Source organism: Bombus vosnesenskii, unplaced genomic scaffold, assembly GCF_011952255.1.
Source record: "Bombus vosnesenskii isolate JDL3184/JDL3185 unplaced genomic scaffold, Bvos_JDL3184-5_v1.1 scf7180000013316, whole genome shotgun sequence".
NCBI classification, from domain to species: domain Eukaryota; kingdom Metazoa; phylum Arthropoda; class Insecta; order Hymenoptera; family Apidae; genus Bombus; species Bombus vosnesenskii.
The window spans coordinates 4,719,896-4,747,806 of record NW_022882962.1 but is presented as its reverse complement, the minus strand read 5'-3'; the positions used below and the strand labels follow the sequence as shown (position 1 = coordinate 4,747,806).

Sequence of the window (27,911 nt, the reverse complement as noted above, 5' to 3'; positions counted from 1 at the left end):
AATCGGGTCCTAATTAATCGATCATCTGATCAAATCTACTTATTTTAGTTAACGTCTGATTATCTGGAGCCCTGCCAATTGAATCTACTTATTTTAATGAATGCCTGTGATGGTATGCCTTGATCTCCGGCCGATTGAATCTACTTATTTTTGTTAATAGTCTGACTACTCGAGCTCTCGTCGGTTGACTCTCTGTTTACGTGGACACGAACTTCTATTACGTGGACGATAAATAATATCTAGCGAGGAAAATTAGCGTACTCCTATTATGAGAACTTTAGTTATACGAAGTGTTTATCCCCTGGTGACTTTAGATAAATGGGGTTTCATTGTAAGTTCTACTGTATACGACCCATATTTGGGAACTTTGCATAGTCTTAAATAACATAGGACCGAATCACGAAGATCCTAAATTCTTAATTTTTAGAAAGCTGCTTTCTTTAAAGTAACTTTTATTTCGTTGAACGTTGTACAGAAAATTGTAGAATTATATAGCGTATAAATCGTAAAAAAGAGCATCGATAAGATGAAACCACGAGCTCCGTTGTAAACTTTTTATTTTCCTTTACTTGACAATGAAATCTGGATGCGGAGGAGACGATCAACTTTTCCACGCACGGCTTCTTCGTGGTGTTACTTGTTTGACAAATGAGGATCGTAAGATGTATAAGTTGATGTTATATAGAAAGAAACATTGAGAAGATGTTTATGGTAGTCACGAAACAAGAGCGAAATAGTTAAACGTCTGTTACTACGAGTTATTCATTCGTCCAACCCAGAAACCGTATTTACATATTCTCTGTATATTTCATCGCGGAGGATTTAATAAAATCTCCGCCACTGGCCGGAGTTTTCTCGTTTCTTTCGTCCCCGTTGTTCCAAATCCGTGGTACTGCTATTATTATTCTCCGAGTTTCGACGAAGATTACGAGCCGTCGACAATGCGAAAAAATTCAACATCGTTGGTTTTGTAAAATTCTTACTTTCAGCTTATCTGAAACTCTTTACGCGGCTCTAACTACCCCTTCGGCGTTACTCCTTTCTCCTTTCGCACCTTTCACCTTCTTTCCGAATATTCTCGCTATTATTGGTATTCGAGGGATGCTAAAATCTTCAAGACGACATCGAACAACGTTATCACGATACGTTTTTATCAGAAAGAGTTTAGAATCGTGACAGTTTAAAGATCGTATTTGTTGATCGTATTTACGTTTGTTCCTTTTTATTTTCGTCTACTTTTTATTTCATCTTTTTGGTGATTTTTTACAAGTCCTCGTTTTCCAATATTTATATACAATAAAATCATTCGTGTTCCATGAACAAAAATACGATACTGATTTCATTTTTACGCCAATTTCCTTTCTCTTTTAACGCTGGGAAAAACGTGGAATGGAGATTGGCGAGGGACATCATAGAAGAATAATAATTTCACACGGCGGACAGAAAGTTCGGTATCGTAGTTCTGCAACTGGCCAACCAGTAGGGAACGAAATTTTATTCTGCGTCCGTTTCGACCATTGAATCATAAAAATTGCCGCGATATCGGCGGAACTGTTGGTAGAGAATCTCTTGGTATAACTCGGAAAAACTGAGAGCGTCGATGCATCGGGACACGCGAGTCTCCGCCGTGATCTGCATTTTCGTCGTAATAAAGGGATCAAACAGATAGTGCAAGCAAGTTGGTAGAACACGATCCTTCTCTCTGTCTTATTCCAGGCCAGGAGGAAATCGTGAATTAGGTATGAACTAAGAAATAGAATTTCACAGGCACGTGATATTCTCGATGTTCTCCACGGAGGGAGAACACTGCATACCGAACGTAGCTAAAAATTCATGAGGCAATACGAGATTGATTCGATGGTAATCGTAAAGTTTTAAGACGTTTCCAGTTACGTGATGTTTAGAATAGAATAGAAATTCGTTAATCACGGCTATTATGTAATTGCTCGAGCATCGACATTAAATTTGAAGATTGGAAGTAATTTCATCTTATAACATTAACACTTTATCGTTCGATAACCTATTAATCGGCTTTTTCTTACGGATGTTTACCGACCGATAGCCTATTAATCGACTTTTTGTCGCCGACAATCTTTCTCATTATTTGAGCAGTAATTTGTTATTTAGTACTAAGGTACCTTGCTCAGTTGCGTCAGTTGCGTTGCTTTGTACGCTCCCACAGTTTTCTATCAATTTGAAAAATTTATCGTTCGCGATGAACGAAAAGGATGGTATTGGAGAGTCTGAATCGAAACAGAGCCGGCGCCAGGGAGAATCTGCGTCTGAGCTGCCGGTCGGACGTGCGTATGCTGTTGAACCGCAAGCGGTCAGTAAAGTGTTAACACTGCTCAGAGATGGCTAAAATAAAAACGAGCGGAGAGAAACAATACTCCATGGTAATATTCTAGGGTTAAATAATTAACATTGTGTTTAACAGTGAAAATTTGTAACGAGAGTATAAGATAGTTGATATCATACTCTCATGGTTCATCGATAAAGTAAATTAGCATGGCAGCTGATATAAAAAAATGTAGATCGACTGTACAACATTGTCACTGTACATATGTTTAGCCCCTATACATATTCCTCGACTAGATGATGAAATGTTTTTGTTAAACTTGATTCTCTTTGTCGACCCCTGCAAACTTTCCAGCCGATATATTTCAGCCTCCTAATCTCGGCGGAATGTGTTCGCAAGGCGCGGAGCCAAATGTTTCAGGGAGCGTTTCGAGACTGTTTTCGTTCGATACCGTATTTCCCACTGGCTGTCACGATGTCGTCGAGTTTCGTAGTTCGTAAAACGCTCAATTTAAGGTCGGCGTGCAACTTGCAGAGGCTCGTGTCGGCCATTCGACGATACATTAAAAAGAGAAACAGAGCGTTTCTCGGTGTGAGAGAACGGGGAATCTTGTTGGAAGATGAGAAAGAGAGAGAGAGAGAGGAAGAGGGAGAGAGAAGATTGGGGATGGAGTACAGAAAGTAAAGCACTCCTTGCCAAAAAATTTACAGCCCGTCGGTGGAATACTCGAGCCGTAAATATTTTTCCTGGTCGACGACCCGCGAGAATTATTTCCCCCCTCTTTATGTTTCCCACTCGAGTATGCAAGCCGTCGCGGTCGTCGTGTATCCCTCTTGCCTTTTGCGGCTACAGCTGCAACGACTTTTTCCACCAGTCTGCAACCTCCGCGCCCAGATTTCATTCAATCTTCAACCTAACCAGCCCGAGAAATGAAATTTTTTATACTCGGTCCGTGCGGTCGGTCACATCGGTTTTACATTGTGACTGGATCCATTACTTTGGCTTCACGGTTCCCCTCGTCTCCCTTTTCGCGCGTGCTGAAGTCACAGTTCAGTCACAGGAAAAGGGTAAAAAAAGAGAAAAAGAAAAAAAAAAAGAAAAGAAAGAAAATCCCGGGATATCTGCATTTTCCCCTCTGAATTCCGACCATGTTCGAGATATCTCGACGTGTAAAACGTCGATTTTTTGAGAGGCCTCCGGTTTGTTCCAATTAACCGCTACTTTCTGACTCGCGCCACTTGGACAGCTTCCTTCTTTTAATCTTCGTTACCAAACCGTTTGCACCTTTTAATACACGTTTTACCTATCTCGAGGCGCGTCGTTTTAGGAGAATTTTCAAGCTGCTACTTAATACCACGCGATGTATATTACGTTTAATTTAATTTAAGAGCGATAACGAAACACGCGAACATTGTTCTATAGTTGGATCGTAATATTCAAGGTTTTGTGTTGCAGAGGAAGAATCTGTACCGAGAAACTGCTGTTTTGCAACTTAATCCCCAGACAATAATGTATTATGTTACTCGTACAGGTGATAATAATAAACTCTCGGAAACAACCTCTCCATTACCTCGTGCAATTTCAACATATTATTCAACTAAATGTTGCATAGGCGGAAACGGGTTAGAAAATGTTGGAAATAATGAACGGTATCGGGAAGTATAGGTCTTTCTATGACTTCACCTATTTTTTTCATAAATACAGTTATCGGTAGAACGTAAATAGGTCTTTTCTTTTCTTTTTTTTAAACAGGGCAGTGTATCCTTTGCGTCGAGTATAAATCAATTTTTCGAAATATTTTAAGCGTAATTAAACGCCGAATTAAAATATAACATTAATAATGAAATTCCAAGTAAAATATAAAATATAAAATTCTTAACAAAGACGTAAAAACGAGGGAAAAATGAAACGCCTGTAAAATGCGTCTCTGTAAATTTATAAAAACTGCGCACTGGTCAGTTTAATCATGCTAATGTTGCAACCATCCTACCATTACAAATCTCTAAAGATATTTACTCTGTCGCGTGGAAAAAGATCGTTATAACTACAAAGAGAATTTTGGAAAATAGGAAACTCGTTACACCGGACGAGTCTTCGAGTCGATAATTAGGGTATTTCGGTTTTTTGCCGAACCACTCGGGGATCAGTTGCCGGTCCGATTAATTCCGTTTACAGGATGGTCATCCACGGGGGATGAATCGATCGTCACGGTAGCGTGGATATCCGACGAAACGAGGCAAACTTTTCGACGTATTTTCACCGCTCGTATATTCATTCACCTCGGTACTCGGTTCTCTGGCGAGCTGGATCAGAGCGAAAGAGTAACTTTCAAATATTTTTCAACGGCACGCGAGCAACTTCTGCCTGTCGGGAACAAGTTGGTCCGATCGTTTTAAGTGCAAGCAATTGGTCCATTCTTTTCCTTCCTTTCTCCTGTCTTTTTTTCTCCTATTCTCTGTTTCATTCTTTTTTTCCGGGGTTGTTGTTCTACTCTCGTAGCTCGGCCCGTTCGATCGTAGCGGTTGATCAAACAGCTCCGCCGATAGGAATTTCCCGTTCCTTTCGAATCGGAGAGCTGGTCGATTTTTTTCAACCGCCTGCCTATTTCGCTGCTCGTATCAGGAAAGTTTTTGTTACCAACACCGACGTAACCCGCTTTCATTTCGATAGCCGAAAAACTACCTCGGTTTCTTTCACCGTCGAGAAGCGAAGAGAATTAGAAAAGATACCGAAAATGTATCACGTAATAAAGTTCGCATCTTTTGATACAGAAAGTATCGAGTTCGCTTCTCGCGAGTTCCAAATGAAATCGCAGAGAAGCGATTATTCAAGCTTTCCAGCGTATGGACCAAACTACAATTAGATTCGCTGGGAATTACAGGAAACCGCGTCGAACGCAATCTTCGTTAGAAAACCGGAGGATTATTAAAGTGTATTGAACTACGGAACGCGCAATTCCCAGTAACCGTCCCCGTCAACGAGGTTATCGTATTTCCCGAATACCCTGCAAGATACGCGGAGAATATTACTCGTTCCTTCGACTTAGCTACGAATTCGCGCTTAATTCGATTCAATTACTACGCGGTCGACTCTTTTCCGTGGACTACGCGCGAATGAATTCGAATAATTTAGACGACTAACAGGCTCGTCTTTACTCGTGCGCGGCAAGTCTTCGCGGATAACGTGCCGAAAACCACCTTGGAATACTATCGATACCGATCATCGCTAGAGTATGAATTTAGAAAGTTGGCAAGTTACGAAGTCGATTAGAGAAATTAACGAAGTTAGCGATTCCATCGAAATTGTAGCCGCGTCGGCTGATCAGCCTTCCGATAGGACGGTTTGAAGAAAAATAAACACCAATCTGATCGATATCCATTAGACGTATCCAAGATATCTTTCGTGAAATTAAAACGCCCCTGTTGGATAGCTTTACTCTGCTAAAGAAGAATCATTTAGTTACGTAATTGATTAAATGTAATCTCATCGCACGAATAATTCTCTTCGAAAACGGAGAGACTATCGTGGGAAAAAATTATAGTGCTAGTAGGTTTGGTAACGGTATGATTTGTTTCAATATCGTTCATGCCAACACAAAATCAAGTATGGCGCGTTTTGTCAGTCTACATGCACGCAGTCATCATTCGTCGCTCACTTCCGTCGCCGCGGTTCTAACGCTCTTCTTCACGCGGACAATCCTCCTCAGCGACAACGCTGATGTGACACATCCAAATCCACGCCATTCCACACTACCTGACAATGAACCTTTAGATTTTGACCTTACCTTTGCACACGGCCCAACACCAAATTTTCCCCATTACGTAGGGCACTCAAGATCCTCTCCTTGTCCCTCAACTCCTACACACTCAACATATAAAAATTGCGAGCATTCGACCACGAGACTAGTCTTGGATACAGTCTTGGCCGTGATTTGAACAACTATTTTAATACTTTGTAACTTCGCTACTTCATTGTAATATTATACTCGATCACTTTTGTGAATAAAAGCATATAAAAATGTACAAGGACAGTCAAGTTAAGCTATTGCTCAGCTCCTGCTTTTTTTATTACGAATTTTACGTGACACTGACAACAATGACTTCTCACGATTGCCTGTTAATTCGTCTTTCTCCCTTAACACTAGAACTACCGATAGTTAACACGAAGCTATTTCTACCAAAAAGACTGGATTCTAAAAAATACATAATAGTAGAATATTTTTATATTTATTGATTTATTACTTTCTTACAGAAGGAATTCCATGTTATGTAGAGTACATTTTTGGTATTATTAATCCATCTGGCACCATGATCCTTAAACGAGGGTTGACGCATTTATAAAATTGTAGAATCAGTTATTTTGTCTGGTGTGGTATTTCTCGTGTTGGCATCTAGCGATCGATCCGGAATTTTCCGGATAACTGATATCATCATACCGAATGATACGCGTTAAAAATTTTGAAAACGCGTGGAAGGTTGTACAAAACGAGGAAACTGGTTAATTGGGCTTCGATAAACAGATTGCAGGACCTTTTTACACTTTGACAAGTGCCAGTCATTTTGACTGGTATTGGTATAAGTAGCCTTGATACAAAATTATTTCGACTTTGAATACATAAACAACAAAATGAAATTCATCATATTATTCTTTTAGTTATCGTTACTAAAGTCATTACATTATCGCGGAAAAAAATATAACACGAAGTAGGAATTTTAAAATAAAGTTGTAAAACCCGTCAATTCGACTGATGAGATAGTTCTAGTGTTAAGCATCCCTTTGTCTTTTCTCATAGCCCCACCACGTACGTGTTCCGTAATAGTCCGCTGTTATGGTCCCGTAGGCCTTTTTTTCCGTGTAACTATTCGACTGAAGGATCGACGATACATTGATGGGCCGTTCAACCCATCGAAGTTCCCAGACCCTTTCAGCTTTTTCTTTTTTTCATACGCGGGAAATCCTCATAGACATACCCCCACCTTCAAAACCCCACGATAGACCAGCTGACGTCCAGCTGGGATGCTCCGGGACCTCAGATCCTTTCGGTCTGTAGGTACTTAGGCTTTCTCGCAACATTGCTTATGGTTCACCCGATATTTCTCAGGCGATCTGTCCACGATACTACACTACTGAGGAAGAAGATACGTATGAAAAGTATAATTTGACGATTCTTGTTAGATGCTCCGAAGACGCTAATTGTTCTACCGAAACTGAGACGTCTGTGCTGCACGGTTCTATTCTATCTATTGCGAAAAATTGACCGCTGCAAGCAACCGTAAAGATAAAGAAAATGATATGAGAGATAGAGAATGTATATACGTCGTAAACGACACGCGTTTGCATAAGTTAAAACGTGGCCACTCTATCAAAGCAGAATTATTCAAGATCGTAGCTAATTAAAATTAATTCCCTTCAGCGGGAAGCTTCTTTATAAAAAGGGAGAAAATTACAGACGGGAAAGAAGATCGGTTCTTATACTGGAGCAGAGAAGATCCGGGATGCACTCAATGACAAATATCTGTCTGAAAGTAGCGCGGAGCTCTCGACGCAGAGTAAGAAAGGTAAATTGAACCGTAACAAGCGAAGTAACGTAGCTAAGCTTCCTTGGGAACGAGTGTTCCCTCTTTAGTGCAGCCTCTGGCGTTTCAAATTCATCCATCTTTCATCGTAGCTTCTCCAATAAAGATCACCCGGAAACGCATTCGCGGAAGAGGGTACGCTTCTTTCCGACAAGACCTTCGTCTTCAACGGATCACCGATTCGCCGTTTCATAAAAATGTTCCCCGGAAAACGGAGACGGACAAAGTGTCTGGGTCTTCGTCTGGTAAACCGTATCCCCAAATGGAATTCTCTGTCGGCAGGAAAAGAATGTATCAAATTGCGCGAAGGCGCCGCTTCTTATCGGCTCGTTGCACCCCGCGAATCTTTTTAGCGCATCATCTATCCATCCGGGGAATTACCGGCGTGAAATAGTTTCTCATTGGAAGAAGATAAAACTGTGAACGCGGCTGAGATAAAAATACAGGGAAACAGAGGTAATCCATCTTAGTCCAGCACGCAGTGTATCTCACGTTCTTTTTCGCGTATTCTCTTTGAACCTCCAAACTATTTCGTTCAAGTACTTTCTACCGTGTCGGCTTATGGCTATGGAAATAAGTTCTCGTCCTCCCTCTTAGTCCTTCCTTTTACCAGTCTGTCCACATACGAATTCCTGTTCGAAGGTTTTTCTTTGTATCCTTCTATGATTCAAGGAGACTCTAGACAGGTCATCTATCGGTATCCTTTTTTCGAATCGCTGTTCTGTGATACTTTATCGGTACGTTTGTCATGGCGTATGTAAATACGTGGGAGAATTCCTTTTCAGATGCTTCGTCGTGGTCTGGTCTAGTTTACCGATGCAATCTTTTCCCTTTCTTCTGCTTGCAGCAGAGGAATCGAGACGAAGAAAAGGTTTTTGTGAATTGTTCCGTAAAGTTAAAGTGCATCATCAGCGATGTAGTAGTCGTGGAACTTTCCATAATTCGCCAAGCGAATAGTTCTATATCTGGACCAGCCATACACGCGCTAATCGACCGTCGAATACCGTGGAAATTCACCGAGAATTAAGGTAAAATCCGTTTAAATTCTCCACGCTATCGACCCTAAGCCACGTTATCAAAAGCCTCGGAAGGGACGGGGTGGCCCGTTAACTCTTCGCGACGCAGGATTACTTATTCCAGCGTGAAATTGAACCACGATTTCGTGGCTAGCCTATGAATCTAGCTGGCGATAAAAATTTTATGCAACGACCTGTGCCGATAGACATCGATGCGAGTCTTACGAATATTTTTCGATATTTCAGGGAGTAATCAAGTAGCGTAAAAGGACGCGTTCATGGCAGTTTTTAAGGATATGACATATACACACGATCTATCTGGAAAATAAGGAAATTTGTATTAATTATATCTTTCTAGACGGTGTAAATGTTACGTATTAATTCTACTGTCTTTTTGAGGTTTCAGCCAGAATATCGCAACTGCTGTGCAAACAGCTGTTACAAAACGACTGCAGAAATATATTTCCAGAAATGTAGTTGTCTTTTCACTATCGATAATTCTTAGCTACTTCGAAGAAAATGAGGGACCAATGATCTTCCATCGATGAATACTTTGGCAATTTCACTGCTCTTTGGACAAGTCGGATACGCGCAAGAACATGCTGCGTTTGAAGAAATTAAATTGCAGCTTTAACTATGAAAAATTGAGAGTATTAAATGTCCAATGAAGTTTAACGTAAACTTTTCGCGCAGGAGCTTCGAGTTCGCGCGAGACGCATGTAAATTTGAAATGGCGTTTCGTATGAATTTTTCACGCATCGCGTCTCGGAAAGGCCAGCAAATTTCCTCGTTATTTGCGAATTAACTTGGTAACCTCTGTCCGATGAGCCGAAAGGATATTATCGGGGGAGGTTCGTTAAAGCGATTTAAGCACAAAAGCGAGTGATAAATAAAACGAGGCCGCGCACGTGGAAAATTCCGGATTACGGCGCGTTATAATGAAACTGGTAAGCAACAATGGCGTCGGCCGTGCTTTTCCAACGATTACGTTGACCGGTGAAACGCGTTATCATTATCGATATCGCGATTCGGCGAAAAGCAATCTCGTGTCGATTGTAGGTGCGCGCGTCAAACGGAAGAGAGAATGTAACAATAAATAAATTGTCGCTGATAAAATCGTTGTTCGGCTCTTGCCGCTACTCGCTCAATAGTTTGCTATTTTAATCTTTTCGCTCTCAAATCGGGGCCAATTTCGTTTATCGTGGGGAGAGGAGTAGCGCGTTCAAACGTAAACCCCGATACGAAAGAATCACGACAACTACCGGATATTAAAGCGATACAAATGTGGCGGCGCACTTAATGTCCCCGAATTTGCGCGCGAACGACACGTCCATCGAAGAATCGCTTGGAATTACGCGAAACTGCGAAATGAAGAGATTGCGTCGATTGGACTGGCGTTTCTAACGGTATTCGCGATTTTATTTGTTCGCATGTAGTAGCATTTTTATTTACATTTTCGATGGTAACGTTTTTATCGTGTCCTTTTCTTCCTTTAATTCTGTTTGAACGAACAAGTTCTTTTTTAACCTGAAAACATGACGCGACGTACGCGGCTAGAAAAGGTCACGTAAAAAATTGCGAAGCGGGCGGCAATTTCGTTCTACGCGCTTTAACTTCTCCGATTACCACTGCTTTGTAAAGAATTTATGGCGGTACCTTTTTTTTTTACATATCCATATTTCGAGAGTCGATGATTACATCGTTATACACGTCGATGGTTACACGGTCTTTATCGTAATAATTCGCGATTCTTCGAGTAACACCAGAAATACGCTCCAATATCGTCCGTGCTGCCCTTCATTTACGACGTAACATTAAAAGGAACACTAAGAGAGCTGAGGAATATTCCTCGCTAAAGCATTAACCGTACGATGAAACCTTTTACACGCTCGCTGGCCGCGCAATTACTAAATTATTCTGCCGCTTTCTTTCTCCGTTGTTTCATTGTACTCGTGGCTCATTATCTTCTTATACATGCGATAAACGCGCGCGTCGAGATTACACGGAAGGAAGAACCTGTACCCCAGGTCTGCCTGTGGCCAGGATCGAACTGAATTTTTCATTTCCTTCCATCTCTGTTTGTAATTAGAGATTCCCTCGTCTCTTGGCCATTATCGTTCGCTTTAATTCTTTGAAATCGTCTTTCGAGTCGTTTCCTTTCTTCCAGAATGTGTAACATTACGTGAAGAATTTGAATTACTTTCTTATTGCGGCAAACTCTTGAATTTGTAATCTTGCGAATTTAGGTATTATAGAGAGAGAGAGAGAGAGAGAGAAAGAGAGAGAGAGAGTAGGTTCTTTGCCGTTTAAATCTGTAAAAAATGGGACGTAAACGCTCTCAATCTCCGAAATAATCTCTTTACAATCGTAAGAAGACGCCTATCTATCCAGCTCTGAATTAAAATTCTGCGAACGTTAGCTGAAAAGTAATCAGACAAAAAAATGGCACCTTTTCGAGAAGAAATACTTCACGGTATCGATCATGGCGGAAAGTAGACCATCTCCTTTCAAGCATCTCGCATTAAGACTACCAAAAAGTAAAACTAAGAAACTTCAAAGATAGAGCTGCGACGACTCGAGAGACCTGCAGTTTCACCCTCTTGCGGAATCTTGCGCAGGAATTTCAATTAGTCTCTTTCGAAATTCAGCGTTACCTCGATAGTTCTTCAGGAAGGATGAACCTCCGTGACCTCGGTGGTAATCCGGAAACTAGGCCGAAGGCGCAAACCATTGACGAGCCCGTTTAACCCCTTTTTGCGCGCAATTCTCTCTTGCACCTACTCTCCCTGTTCGTGGCCACCGATTGGCCACTCGTCTCTCGCGCGGAATAAATCACCAACGATGAATATTAATATAGTCGCGAGTGGATCGGCGGATGATAACGTGGATTCACGAAGTAGGACGAAAGGAGGAACACAACTTCGATGGATGTCTCGTAATCTTATACGGAATAATGGAGAGAAAAAGCAGCGACCTATTTTTTCAAATGCAGCTTCGATTCTTATTTAAGATGATAATAGAGTCTATACTGTATAGAAAGTTTTCCTCTCGTTACACGCGTTTTTTAAGATACAACGTTACCCTGAGAAGATTTTTCGTGCAACGGTAAAGCATAAATAAAATGTGTATGTTTTAGGTGTTCTCCTTTCTGTGAATCACCCTGTATACTCGAATTCGAGAAGATCTCCCTCCCCCCCGAAATGGTATTTTTTTAGCGTTCGTATTAAACGCAGAACGTACAGAAAATTGCAATTTGTTTGAGATTTTAGCGGTGTATTATTATTAAAAAAGTTGCGCGGCTCGGTATTCATAAGTGGTGGGTTATTCGAAAATTGCCGCGTGGAAATTTTGTTCGAGAGATCTAGCGCGGGCAATTATGACGCGAAATGACTCAACAAGTGCTCCGGGGATTTTCCCTCTTCAGGAAATAATTCTCGCTCGTTCCTATAATTTCTGCGGTATTATTTAATTACAGAGCCGAGCGTAAAATAAAATCGTGATATTTTTCCCCATAGAATATGAAAAAACATATATCTGTAGAATAGACGGAAGTTTTATAAAATTGTTTTATAGAAGCGCAAATTCTCTTTATGTCTTACTGTACATCTTCGCTTTGGAGAAATAAACTTGTTAAAGGAACCACTCCGCTGCAATTTATGTTACTTTAATTCGGGTAAAGCATTTTTTAATCGGATTAAGAAGAATGGGGGAATAAGTTGGCGCGCGGTGAACTCGGCCTGGTCGGCTCGGTCAGACGCGTAAAATGGGAATTTATGTTTCTCCAGAAGTGTTTTACCATTTTTATAGCCCCTCGAGAAGCACCTGGGCCAATTTAACGAATGCCCAGGAAGATTGAATAACAAATCTGGAGCTTCACGCGCTCGTTCGGCGTAAAGCAAATCGTTCGCGTACCTCGTGATCTGAAACAGAAAACAACGTTCTCGTGTTATTCTCGTGAGCGCTATTAATCGTCATTAAGAGCTAATAATCTGGCAACAATCGTAATTAGATTCGGATATTTCTCGTGTCATTTTTAAGACGATAGTTTCATATGAAGTATCAACTAAGAAAAATTAATACATATATGTATTATCGGAGGAAAAGCCCTGGAGAAAACGCCGATGTACCCCAGGTAAAAAGAGAAAGGTAAAATAAGCGTTGATAGTGCAGAGTCGAGAAGTGCTGTAGGACGAATTGTTAAATGCAAGTTGTGAGTTGAATTGTGAATCATTCATTTAAGTTGTATAAGTTGTGTCACATCACTGTATTTAGTTCGTGTTAATTAACCATTGTTCCCTGTTTTATAATAAATAATTTGCTTAGAGAGAGGGAGAGAGAGATCAAACACCAGAGAAAAGGTGTATGATTTTATCTACTCTCTGTCTCTCTCTCTCTCTCTACATATATATATATAAAATTTGGGTGCAGATATAGGCGTAGTAATACAATAGCGTTAAAATTCATAGGATACATTTGTAATTATCGGTGGGATATATATGTTCGATGAAACAGAAACACAATTATAATTTTGACACAATTGACGCATCGCTATTCGTTGGACGCGTGTCATCATCAATATTCATTATCCTCGACGCGAGCAACGTTTCAACGCATTACAAAATCGAAAATAACGTAATCAATCAACTTTATCCTCCATCTGTCTACGTCAGTTATCTTCTTTCCTTCGGCGACAAACTTTTCTCTCCTTCATGCTACCTCTTATCACGCTATTGTTGCTCACAATCGACCAAATGTTACTTTATAACGTTCTGTCGTCGTCTAACGTCGAAATTAACTTTCCAATGTCCACGTACGATATTTCGATAAAAATTGAAAAACGAATTGGATATTTTACAAAATTTGTATCCGCGACCCGAAGTTATCGAGCAAATTGATCGATTTTCACGTACATAAATCGAGACGGCTGTATTTCGTTCATTTGAAACCTAACACGCGCGTTTCTGAGAGAAGTAACAAGCTGATTCGCGAGCCTGGATTTCGAATGCATCCCCGGCTGTCTTTCCTCGTTACTCTGAGATCCGTCTGATTCTGATTCGAGTAATTACGCGCTGCTCCGTTTCCCGTTCTTCCACAAATGGAATTTTAGCCTCGATCGACTAATGTTGCACGCTCAGCGTATTTCGAATCGACACTGCAGACAAATCGAGATATACGCCGTTGCGAATATTCGCGGTTCTCTCGTATTTCCTAGATGAATGCGTCGCTTTCAACGCGTTCCTCGACCTTTCTTTACAAATCCCTACGAAAAGCATTCGTCCTACTTTTCCTTACTCCGCCGTATATTATTTCTATCTTCTTGTTTTAGATATAACGTTACTGATTTTTCTTTCAAACGTATCAGAAAATAAATGTGTAATTACTTAGAAAGCTGAGGAAGATATTCCTGATGTTTCAAATACTCGAAATCTTAATTTATGATTTTCAATCCGTCAATTATACAAAGCCAATATCGTCGCAAACAACAGCAACGAGATTGAACAAAGAAACTTGGAATTTCATGGACGAATCGAACGAATTGTCATAGGTTTTTCTACCATCCTTAGATATAATTTCCCGTGAGGGTCGAAATCGTTTTGGCCAAGCATCTACGAGAATGCAGAACCAACAGTAGAGAAATTTAGTAGATCATCCGACGTCTAGTCGTACATCCATGGGAGGGAAGATTTTTCTCAGGGGAAAAATAGAAATTCGTCCAGCGACGAGCGGCGAATCGTAAAGAGCGCAAAACAGTGGCAGGATACAGCTTGGACTGCAGTTATGAGAGATCGTTGCTTCATACGGAATAAATTAGACTGACAAAGGAGACGATTACGGTCTTCCTGAAAAGGAGAAGCTGCTCGAAGCTCTTTGCCCAACTTTTTAAACTTTCGTCGTTACGTTTCTCAATCGCTCTTTCATTTGAGAAGGATCTCGCGTTAAATTCTAGTTGCGCTTCGTAAAGCGAACAAGAATCAGACTTCCTGTTCCTTCTACTTTGGCACGAGCCGATGTGTGTGAATAATTGTATCTCACGAACATAACACACGTTACGGGAACGTGTCGTTACTCGTCGTGTCTTGTTATAATATGAAACTTCGCAGTGTCTTATATATTAGGTTGTCCGAAAAGTTTCTTTCGTTTTATGAGGAAATAATAGACGCACAACGTTTGTTCTTTTATATTATTTTGTCGAATTACGTACGATCCATTTTGTTCTGTCGAGATAAATACCGTGACATTTCACAGACTCGCTTTCACGTTTGTACGAAGGTGCACTGTTGTAAAAAAACACGTTTGCGAAAGAAAGACACTTTCCGGACAACCTAATAACACACGCAGTATATAGGTTAAAAGTTTTCTATAATAAACGCTGAAATATTTTCGCGGCCAATTGCATATTTCTAAATTACTCTTCGGGAACACCGAGTATATAACACGTCTTCGGCCATCGAGAGAGGAGAAAAATTTTCCTTCCTCTGTGATCGTGCTATAAGTTTCGCCGACTAAGATCACGCGGATTCTTTTGTGTTAAGACGGAACAGACGCTTTTCTTCCTGGTCTCTGATCCACGGTAATTTTCCTCGCGTATATTGCCGCGTAAAGTTGCCGATTTAATTACTTCTCAGTCTAGAAAAGGATTTGCATGCGAGCAGGTATCATTAACGTTGCCTCGCCTTGTACTATATAAGAGTGGCTTTCCTAAAAGCTATTTGCGCGCGACTGAGCATGGTGTACGGTTATAGCGAGTCAGAATATTCCGTACAGACCGTGCGATGCTGAAAAGCGCGCGATAACGTCCATGGTACGTGCATGCACGAATAAAATACACGCGATGATGCTGTCTCGAGCGAAATTTTGGCAGACCACGCTATTTTCCTCGATCTTTCGTTTCTTCGAATTTCAGCTAACGAACGTAGGAAGATCGTTTCGGTACGATAACGCGCCGTAAGGAACACGTAAACGGTTTTCGCGCGCGTTTACTATCGCATTCGCATCCTCGATAAATGCTGTATATCGACACGTTTCGAGATTTGCCGAGCGTGCTTCGAATTCGCTGGCACAGTTTCTAAACTAAGCTGAGTGTTGCTAAAGTTAGATCTACCTCGATCGAGTAATATGGAAGGATGAGCGACATTAATAATGTTGGTAATATTAGAGTGGGAATGATGGATTCGTAATTTTTTGGAGAAATTTTAGAAATTACATTTTTGCAAGACGTATCGTTCCAAGTCGACGAGTGATTTTTCGTTCCTTCCAGACAACTGCTATACTTCGAGTACGACGATCAACTTTCGTTGCATGGGCAAAATTTATTCGTTTCGTTGATCCTGAGCAAAACTTTTTAGCAAAATAAATTCTCGTGACTTACGTTTCAAAATGAATTCTTATTTCTCTCGAAATGGTGCGATTATAATCTGTTAACATCGCAAAGACGCAATCCCAGCATCATAGGAATCTCGATAAAAGATTTATGATACAAGATTTCGGTGGATTTGTACAAAAGGCTGCCTTTCGACGATAATTAGAGCACGAAAGCTTCAAAAGCTCCGCAATTCGTGCTTCTGTCGTGTCGTCGCGCGCGAATAATAATGGCATTCAATGATGCGCGATCTGCACCACACGTTTAAAGTAGAATGTACTTCGTCGGCGGCGAAAGCGACAAGCTTCGCGTCTGTCGCCTTATTTCACTGACACGTGCTCGGGGGAAATCGTGTTCAGCGTCGCTATGATTCCAGCACAAGGGATTGCGGTCTCTCGTATCATTGTCTCCGAACGTTTCATCTGCCTGTTGGTGCAAGCTGTCGACGAGACCAACAGAAACACAGACGTCTGAGACGGTGTTCTTTCACGATGGAAGTTTTAACGAGTCGCGATTACTTTCGTTCCACGGTGACATAACTTTTACTTTATTTATCCTGGGAACATGTTACGGTTTCCATTTTTTCTGAGCGAGCAATTTTTAAATTCAGTACGACGTCGATCGATTTCACGTTACCAAAATCGTATTCCTATTTAGTTTTCACACGCACTCCGTAATATTTCAAATGTAGTATCGTGGAAAAAGGCCTAAGAGACATCAAGTTAACCATGAACAATGTCGCGAGAGCCGAGGCGCCGTGGGTCTTTCAATTGTGTTAGAATTTAATCTCGGAATTAAGATTAATAATCCGTGGAAGACACAATGTTTGTGTTGAAACAATATAATGTGATATTTATTAAACAATTATTACAGGAAATATAAGCGAGTGTTGTGGAATGTAGACAGTTGGTTAGTTATTCTCAGACTGACTAACTTAGTGACCCATGGCTCTTGAAAAGGTTTTGAACCCCACTCTCTATGCGAGTATTGTCAGACTTCGTTAACGGCTACTTTCCTCGGCGTCTACTTATCGTCATACAGAACCCGGGCACCCCTAGGGCCATAGGGGTTGGGATTACGCCCAACCATCGCGCAAGACACCCAGTGCCTTGCTACCTCGATTAGCTAAGCCTCCACTCTCTATGCAGTAAAAAGTGTGACCTGAGTAGATGTCTGTGTGGCGTCACATGTGCCACGGAACCTTCTAGTAGCTTCTCGACGTGCCCAATGTTCCATCCATATCTTTGCGTTTCTTCCGCCGAATTCTCGGAAGAGCATGCACGCGCCAGCCGCCGCGGTACATCTCACGAACGCACGCTAGTGGGGACATGGCTGGGCAACGAAGGGAAGAATCCGTTCGATCAATCACCTCATCTGTATGCGATTAATATCGCTGTATTCCAACAAATTGTATAGTTTTGTAGAAAAGGCCTACGTGACCCTGGCAACGAGCGGAACACGCGCGTGGTGGGCCTAAGAAAAGACAAAGGGATGCTAGAACGGCCAGAATGTGAGTGGAGAAGCCGGAGAGTCGGGAAGTTGAGAGCCGAGTATGATAATAAGACGTACAACGAGTTTTTTGTATTGAGTATTGCTTGTTAAACTAAACTTAACTTCAAATAAAACATCATTACTTGTCCTTACTCTAAGACCCTTTTAAGTTACCACATAAAAAATCGTTTATCGTAACATTAACAAGTTGCAAATTAACTATTTAGCTGTCTTAATTATAGTACGTTATTGTATTTCGTTCACGTTAAATAACCATCGTTTCCTCTTTAACCAACACCTGTTTAATTCATTTCAGAATAAATAATTAACAAATAATATAGTGCAATATAGTGCAATTGTTGGTCAGCATAGTGCATAGAGTATGTTCTTCAAAAGGAAAACGCAGCGAAAATATATATTTGCGAGAACTGTTGTGTGCCATTACACGCAGGTGAGTGTTACACAGTTTATCGTACGAAAAAGAAATATTAAAAGTTGAATAATAAATAAAATTTATTAAAGTTTATTTATACTGTTTTACTTCCACATCCAATTACGAAATAACCGGTGACACAAGATAAATTCTCAGTAAAATTGCCGGTCAACAATGTGTTAAAAGACCAAAGATTTGGGCTTTAACAACTTCTTTCAGCTTTCAATTACATTCTACTAAAATAGATGTTTCTTTAAAGCGTCATTCTGTCCTACATTCTCCGAAGGGAATCTTTAGTAAATTTGATAGTATTATGTCATGATACGAGAAATAAGTTACGTTATTGATTACATCGGAGAGAAAAGGACAAAGATAGGATCTCCGTGTAAAAAGACAAGGTGAGGTACAAGCACGTTATAACTTAACGCAGATTAATGCATAGATGTCCGTTAACTGGTTGATTACAAGATATATCGACGCTAAGTGTAGCAGTTGCACGTAACATAGTGGCCACTCGATCAATCGATTACCGATAATTGGTCGGCGGAGTACTATCTCGAATATGATTTCGGATCTCCGTAATATATTTGATGGAGCGATCTTCTTGGTGAACCTTAACGTTCAGTTTTTGTCGCGAGATTGCGAGTTATTAGCTGAGATGCAGTTTCACGAAGGATATCGATGATATATTTGGGAAAAAAGAGGTGCCGAAGTGATTCGTATATCTTTTCTGTGGTGAAAATTTGTTGCGATTTAATTAATTATGAAATTAACTGAGCGATATTTTCACGAGTTAAAAATCCGTAACTAATTCATTGAGATTTTCAAAGCGTTAATTCGCACCATTGCGATTTCCATCCTCGTGCATTTTTAATTTAACGAACGTGCGTCGTGCACGAAAGAATTTGCGTTTTATCAGCCAATTGCGGAAAATATTACGTGAAATTAAAAAGCTGGTATTGGTTTCGAGATAAAGAAAGGAACTAGGACAATCGTGACTTTAAAATATCGATTACTAGTTATTATCCTCGGAGATCTTATTTCGAGATTGCTCTCGAACGAAACAGCCAACAGTATAGGAATTGCTTTCAATTCCTTGAGACACAAAAAATATTCCAAGACTCGAGATAAAAGCTTGGAATATTATACTAAATACCTTCTATTTAGTAAAACCGGAAGAAGAATGCGCATTGAAGTCTGATATCAAAGAAATCGTGGAATGTAGCGAAGAGAAAATGGTATTCCACGTGTTCGTTCGCATCGATCGAATTTGTATCTTTATCCATGAAACCGACTTAATAATCTGTCTGCTAATCCTTAAAAAATTGCTTGGAAAATGGAGAGCGTAGCTGACGGTTTCCTTTATCAGCGCCAAGCAGCGATGTAACCGACTGTTGCGAGACGTTTTTAAGAATAAAAGATCTCGTCTACGCGGGATCTCCACGCGCCGCTTATATCGGCCGAAAATTGAAACGCTGGTAAATTTCGAACGATATTAATATGCGTCCTCGGTGGTGTTTTTACGTCCTTGTCTACCTTGTCGAGCTGAAGCTTACAGATTACACCGAGTCAGCGTGTTTCAACATTTGCATCGTAAAACGCTCTGCGTTGTCCGGATATTAATGGATCTGCAACGAGCTGATACCGATATGCTCCTGGGCTGCTTTATATTCTCTCTCTCTCTCTCTTTCTCTCTCTCTATCTATCTATTTATCTCTCTTCTTCCCTCTGTGCATAGGAAACTAGATATTTAATTTTAACACGAGTAACGCAATCGCTGCGACCAGCTACACGTGTACATACATTTGCATTGGAAAAATTAAGGATAATAATATTATAAATATTCTCTCGGATTTGATCCGATCTGAAACGAACATTGATTTTAGAAGATCATATTGCGTTTTGGTTGAAAACCACCACCAACATCGATCGCGTTATTTTAACCTTTTCATTGTCCTATACGCGCGTACACGTTCTTCGCGTTGTAGGATCATTTCCAATTGTTACGACCGTTCGCGGAGAGACGCGATCGCGTCGTATGGTGAGCCTCGTGGCGTAACACCAACGAAAGAAAAAGAATTCGAAGATCGTTACTTTTAATCGTTTTCTCCGTTTTTCGTCATTCGGACGAACCGCGAGGATTTGCCTGCTTCGTTTGACGTATCCTGGACAAACGTTCGTGCTATCGGAGGTTGGTGATAAAACGGTAGGAAACGGTAAAACTGTCTGGTAGGGGGTACGAGGAGTACATCTCCTGTACTGGTTTGCGAGAGCGTGTCACGTCCGAGACGTAACGGGATTCGGAAACACGTCCGTTGCATTACGAGTCTCGTGATGGGATCACGAACCAATAATGAGAACAACGGGCGTTGCTTTGGGATCCACGTGGTCTGGATCTGGCCACATTAACTAACAACGTATTTCCCTGGGGAGACGGGAGTCCGGTAGCACCAGTCGTGTCGGCTCCAGGGAAATATGGAATTGAATTGTTAATGCAGAGCAACGCCTGTGTCCGGTGTTATTGGAAAGCGATAACGTTCGAGAGCGACCGGTGGACGCGCGTTCATCGTCGTCTTTTCGTCTTCGACTGTCTCCCTCTCGATGACTTCTCCAAAGTAACAAGCCCGGGACCCTTGTTCGGCAATCGTTCCGGAGGAATCTCGTTACCGATAACGACGAGGATGGTGTGCCTTCTTCGAATCACGATGGAGGTTGTTCCGTGGCAAGAGAGGGATTTTTCTTTCTTATCGGGAAAAAATGATTGGTTTGTGATTATTGAGAGGATAGATTGGGAAAGCAATGGCCTGTAGCGGGCTGAATTCGTAGTTACAGCGAGTTTTCAAGTATCGAAAGAAAAATTCAGAAGATAGTAAAGACGATCTAATTGGAACGCGAGTTTGCGCTTGCATTTGGATCAAATTGAAGGTGGTGCTGCTTCTGACGCGATCTCTTTTATTTGAAGTTTGCAAATTTAGAGAATAGATTGAGAGGGAGAGAGAGAGAGAGGCAGTGATGTGGACTAATTGTAATTTGAATTCGTATTCACAGGAAGTATTTTAGACAGTGGGATGGTTATTGGAAGATAATAGAGATAATCTAATTGGAACGCGAGTTTTCGTTTACACTTTAATTAAATTCAGTATGACTGTTTTATTTTTATGGACTTTCTGGCTTTTCGATTTGAATTCCTCCTCCTACCTTTTTTTCATTACCAATATCGCGGAAATTGCGCTATTTTATTCTCCTTTTTATCTGCCCTTTTATTTCCTTGAATATCGTCGCATATTTCCTTTTTCAATTTCAGAGTTTCCTTGTAATTGTATTTTTTATGCATATTAAAGTCCACTTCAAACCACAAATTCTGCTACAAACTATAAATTCTGAAGAACTCACTTCCATATAATTACAAAATAACACCCCATTCCCAGGACAGTATAATCCTCTTAGTCGAAACTCTGCAATCTCAAACACCAGAGAGATGGTAATCTTTATTGCATGGATATGAAGATCCTAAGAGAATAAACACGACAAGTACGTTCTTGCTGATTTTCTGATTTTAATGTCGTTTCGAAGGGAAGAGATGTTTAAAGCGATTTGTCCCTGAATAGAATTACTATAGACTTTGCGGAGAAAGATACGTAACTAAGTTTTGCAACCAAAAGATTACAAAATTTTCGCGGTTAGACAGCCGCGGCTTGACACGCTCCGCGACGCTGACAAAATCGACTATAAGATTAACATTTATTGAGAATTGTGGATCTTAATTGCCGAAATAAAACGAAAGGAATACTAAGGTTACGCTTAGAATTCGTATTAAAATAGTTTTAGATTTAATTAATAAACGATTTCCAGGATCTTCGTCAATATACATTTGCACGCGTCTCAGCACTCTCTTTGTCTCACCATCTTCCATACCACACTGCCAACGGAACAGTTACCTTCATCTGTTTTTCGAGACACCGTACACACACGTACTTCCACACACTCATATTCACATACGTGTGTTATTACTACGCGGCCAATCTAGTTTAGCATACAAAATTATACATATCTTAATAACATTAACCGAAACATTCCCCAAAAGTATGATCATCGAGATACGGTGAAAAGCTACCTGAACAAAGAAGCAACGTTCCTTTCGCGATTCGCCGACGAATCGATACGATAGCAAGCAACAACCATCGTACGGAATTTCAACGTAGAATCTCACGAATTATAATCCGGACCAGGCCTCCAGTTCCCATCGAGATTGGATGCTAATGTATTTGCAGCTCTTATTAGGAGGCACGCTGGCTTTGCACCGGTACGATTCAATTAGTGCGAGTTTAGTATCGCGCGGCAGATCGCGTCGCGACGCTTGAGACTAGAAAGAGACGGTGGTTGGGCACGCCTACGGTTACGGGAACGGGACGGATGGATTTCCAAGGATATGTTTGCGCGAATGTACATACTACGGTTTCCGTTAATTAGCTTCGTGACTCGACGTCTTCCCCTCGGGATACATGCTACGGCATCCAACATTTTGTGCCCGAAATATCGTTACAGTCGCGAATACCATCGTCCCCACATCGCTTTTCTCATCCCCAATTTACCTTTTATCGGGATCCTTTGTCCATTCCCTCGCCACCACTGAAAGCAAGTAACTTAGATAGTAGAAGGATATTTTATTCTTTGTATCGTGTCGTGGTTTCATGAACACGTAAATGGAACTTGTAACTGTGAGAGAACGTGGGAAATACGAGTGTGTATGTGTGTATGTGTGTATGTGGTCATTGCCGATTTAAGAGTCTTTTATACAGTAGAATTAATATGGTCAACGGAATTACACAAACTATACATTACTAGCAGTAATGAATTTTTTTGCACGGTTAAAAGCCACTTTTCCCACAAGTTTTGCGTTGCCTTTAGATTACACGCGAGGATAGTCGCGACCAATTATCGATCAGTCTCTGTTTCTTAATTATCGATTAATTAACAACCATTTATGGGAAGATTTTTCGATCACGAAATGATTCTTCTTTCGTAGCTTGCCACGTGTTGTCAAATAATACTCCTTGCAACGCTTCTTAACATTTGTAATCTTCCATGATTCTTTACGATTCTTTTCAACCCTTCGTAACACGTTGCCGTAACCAAGAAAAGCTTTACAAACTTGGACGATAATTCTCTGAAAATCTGCCCTCCTTTCTTCCATTCCATCTGTTCTCCTCTACTTTTTCCCAACTTTTTCATCCCCGGCTTCCCTATAGATAACAAATCCTATCCAATTACCAATCGATCAATTCGTGCTTTCAACAAGCCCGATTTTCCCTACTCTTTGACTAGTAGGCAGCTATAGGAGAGCTTCAAAGAGCATCGATTAATTGCAGCTGGCCATCAGAGGCCGTTATGCTCTCCCATAATCCGCGGTGCATTGTGTTTCCACGTTATCGCGAATTCGATCACGCCATCACTCGAGACCTCTTCTGTCACGATAGTTTTATAAACGCGTCGCTTTTCGCCGGTTTGTTAATTCACATGGCAGTTTCGTCGCGTTCCTCGATGCGTGACTTTTCCAACGATCACGGTCCTCCGGTGTTTCACCCCTGTGTTAGCCTCGATCGCGGAATTTAATCACGATCTCGATGGTCGAAATCACTGTTCCACGCGAGACGTGCTCAGCGTGCGAAGCCTCGTGTTTTCCAACACGATTATTCCGAGTGAATTGAATGGTATCGGTAACGTTTCTCGATGGTAATCGACCGTGTCGTTTCGCGGATGCCACAGACAGCGGAAGTTGGTTCGCGTCACGTCGTTAAAAGAAAATTATTTACCACCCTATGAACGATGTTATTTTTTTCTTTTTTCAAACGTTTCGAATTATTATTATTATTATTATTATTCGAATTATTTCGTTATTCGTCGATAAAATCTGAAACCAAGCTGAAAATATGTATAAAAATTGCGAGATATTTCCTGCGATAGGCGACAAGAAAAGAATATACGATAAGAAATTGGCAAGAATGTCGCGAGGAATTTCATCGGATCGTTACAAGCCGATATATCGAGAAACAATTAAGCGTTAATCACAGTGGAAATTGTTTTACGCGTTCCTTGGCGAAAGAAAGGCTGGCATGTGTTTTTCAGGCAAAGACTCGCTTGGGGATAACGCGATTACCAGGTCACCTGTTTCTCTTTTCCATCTAATTGAAATAAACTTACGCCTGAAATTGCGAATCGATGCGAGGCGACGCGGAGAAATTGTACATTTGCATTTAATTCGAATACTCGTTTACGTTCGATTAATCTTCTTCCGAGTTGAGCCAGTTAATTTAGAAGAAATGACTTGATCTCCCGCTAAAAGTGCTGATCCACGTTTCAGCTAACACCTTTCAGGTCTGGGTTTGCAGTTGCTTTAGAAAATTAATTAGTTACAATTTTTAGATACTGATTATAATTGGATTTCAACGAAGCTTTAGACTTATTCATCGGCAGTTTCAAAATATCATCCGCGTTTACGTAATTTCACCTATAACTATGTAACGAAAGATGATTATAACGATTTATATGACATTCATAAATGAAATTTCAATTGACAAACCTGCCATGGTAAGTTACGTAATATTAAATATTATAATGTTGGAATTTTTTTATATAAAACGACACAGACGTTAAAATCTTCAACGACGAGAAAAGAAACTCTCTCGAAGGAGAAGAAAATAACTCGAAGTTGTGCAAAAGTATCGAGTGAAAAGAGTTCCGTACGATAAATGAACTAGAAAACAATATATCGTTCTTTGTACGCGGATCCTGTCCAACTAGTAATCCCGAAACAACGAAAGAAACTCTTCTAATCCGACCCAAGCAACGTGTTGTTTCCTTCGAGGGATCTGCATCGGCGAACAAATCCGGATGACACGGTAATAGCAAACTCGATCCCCGTGGATACGTCTTTTTGTTGGCTTGGTTAGGAAAGAGAAAAGCGAAAAGGGAAAAGTGGAAGCGAGTGGAAGGAAGTGTGGCGAGAATTCGGTGTGGATTCCAGTCATCTCTAATCCAACCAAGAATCTCTAATTTGGTCGGTTGCCTCTGGCAAGTGGCTGGCCAGGCGTTGCCCGAGGAGAACAGGCGTTGAATCTTCAAACTATTTTTCTGTTGCTACGACGACCCTTTTAGTCTCCTCTCTGTTCCCTTGATGCGCTTCCTTCCCTACAATCAGGATTATTTTCGACGGTGTAGAGGCGTACGTGTGACGATTCCAAGACGAAAACATAGTACACGACTGTCGAGTTTCGTATTTCGAGAAGTGTGCTTCTGCTCCTGCCGCTAATACGATGAGAACGTTAACGAAGAACCGGTGGTTGTTCTTCGTTTCATCTTGAGGTGTAGTTGTGTCCGTGATAATTGTTGCGTTGGCTGTAAATGTCGTTGCTGGGGTGCTGCTATTTTTCTTCTAATTTAAATGCGTGGAAGAAAAATAGGACTACGGGCGTCGGGATTCGAACCAGGGTGCCGAACGTTCGTAACCTAAGGAGCTAATCACTGCGCTACCGTCGTCCGGTAGAAGTTAGCGTCGAGTGGCGGTATTTTGTTGTCGAGTGTCGCCACAATCTTCTGATCTTCTATGTTGCCTTACGTTGTCAATGGTAGCAACGAGGAGAATGAAGAGATTGGTAAATCGAAAGGTACGCATCATACGCTATTCTCTATTGGGTCATTCGTTTAAAAAAATACATTGTAACAATAGATCGTCTAAGAGTTCCAGGGCGTTCTCAACAAAGATATCTTCTGCATTCATTTCGACTCATACTTTCGAGGGAAGATTCTTTGTTGAAGATAATGTTCTACGTAGTAGGTATCTCTCTGTTCTTTATGGTCCTCGAAATAACGAAGCTGGATGCAATTTATCACTCCTTATCGGGATGATACTTATGCAAAGTACGGGGTCGGGGAAGATTTAAGAAAAAGGAACTGTGCGTAGGGCCGTGGAGATAGTCGGGAAGAAACAGCGCTTTAGAACGTTTTCCCGAACTGTGCGTAGAAATAGTTGGTAAGAAGCGGTGCTTTCCACTTCTTTCTCTCTTCTAGAATAATGGTTTTCCGGAGTTTCTTGAAATAGTAGAGATTCGAGAAACTTGGACAGATGATATACATCTTCGCCTATTTCTCGTCGAATGTTAAACGTGGCTCGAAAAGAGGGCAACTTGTTATCGTAGATTTTTCGATTTCTCGTAAAAAAAGTTCTCGATAATTTTACGGTACCTACGTTATCGTTAGTATCAATTGTAGCAGGATCAATGAAACGAACGAGATGTGTCGCTCTTCGCGTAATAATCAAAAATTCTTGTCGTTAGTACCATTTCGTTAGGTTAACAGGTTTCGTTAGGCTATAAATCGAGGATAAAAAACGATTGACGATGGTGATCTATGGAATCGAGTGGTCGGTCGAGGCCGAATCGAGGGCGGGACACGAATTCCTCTGTGGTCCTTGACGAACAAAGAATTATTGACACTCGTTCCTCCGTCGGTGACGATCGATGTGCGGGCTGACGTGTGTCAGACTCGAAAGAAAGATGGTCGTTGTCTATCGATTTTTTTCCCTCGCTATGGAAACGACCGGCAGCCGAGTTTGGAATCAAAGCGTTCGCGCCTCCTACGATGAATGGAGTAATCGATTTAGAGAGCTGTTCGACCTATTTTCCACTCCAAACGAACTGGAACGACATTCTGTAAATCGAGACGCGCTAAACTGAACTGAGACGTCAAAGCCTGTAAATCAATTGTTTCTCTTGGTATTCATCGTTCGAGTCGTACGTGAGAGGGGAAGAATACAATACGAAATTTATTATAGTTTGATCTAATTAACTGCTACGTAAACGCAACGATAAATGCGCTAGTGGGCAAATACTTTTTATAGCCACTGTGTATTACGCGTATCCTTTTACGGTTAAAGTGTTTTTCCCGAGGCTAATAAACAGGTAAACAAATAAAACGAATAAACGAGCGAGCGACGAACGAGCGAACCAGCAAACGGGTGGACGAAAACACAAACAAACAACTGAATAAATAAACTTTCGAAAGAGAATCTTAAAAAAATGAACAAAAATAGTGTAAAAAGTCAGACTCCTTAACTGGAAACCGACACGTACTGTTCCAAATAACGTGACAAAAGATAGTCAATATTCTATTCAGCCGGATTTCTTCGGAATCGTCGCGATGGTCGGCCCTCGCGATAGCCAATAATCCGGCACCTTTGAGATTCCATTCTCCACGCGGACGGATCCTTTTTCCAGCTTCTCGAGGCGAACCGAATGCCAATAATCCTTTCGTTTCGGGACATCGCGATTGAGTTTAGGAAAGCAGCGTTGCACCTGGAACACGAACGCTGCGGTGTCGATTTCCGGACCGATGGGAATAAAATACGTCTTGCGCGGGACAACGATCGCGTCTCGCTTCCGACTCCCGGCAAATCCGAATGGAATATGCAAACGCTTGGCAAATGGACGGAAAGAAAGAGCATCGGGTGGGGGCAGATTCTCGCGAACAATGGAATTTTTCTTCGCTGCTGATGGAACAGACTGAACGGATTCCGTCGGATTTTAAGATCGTAGCGTGCAATGGGATGCTTTGTCGCGGCGTAGATTTCCATCTCTCGCTGCTCCACCAAGACTCGCGATGCGTTTTCAACAGAATTTTCTGTATCATTCGGTCCTCGTTTAAGAGAATACGATCGGATCGCTGTGACTTTGAATAGGTT

General features: G+C 41.1%; 1 protein-coding gene across 3 annotated transcripts in view; it reads right to left on the bottom strand.

Moving 5' to 3' along the window:
* LOC117235448 (protein-tyrosine sulfotransferase) overlaps nt 1–27,911 on the bottom strand; it is a 181,135-nt gene that overhangs the window by 48,852 nt on the left and 104,372 nt on the right. The window contains exon 3 of one of the 3 annotated variants that reach the window (XM_033497477.1): nt 12,804–12,811. The exons of 1 other annotated variant lie outside the window; for it this stretch is intronic. The gene's annotated coding sequence lies outside the window, so the exon portion shown is untranslated. One more of the 3 variants, XM_033497479.1, reaches the window with a different exon arrangement.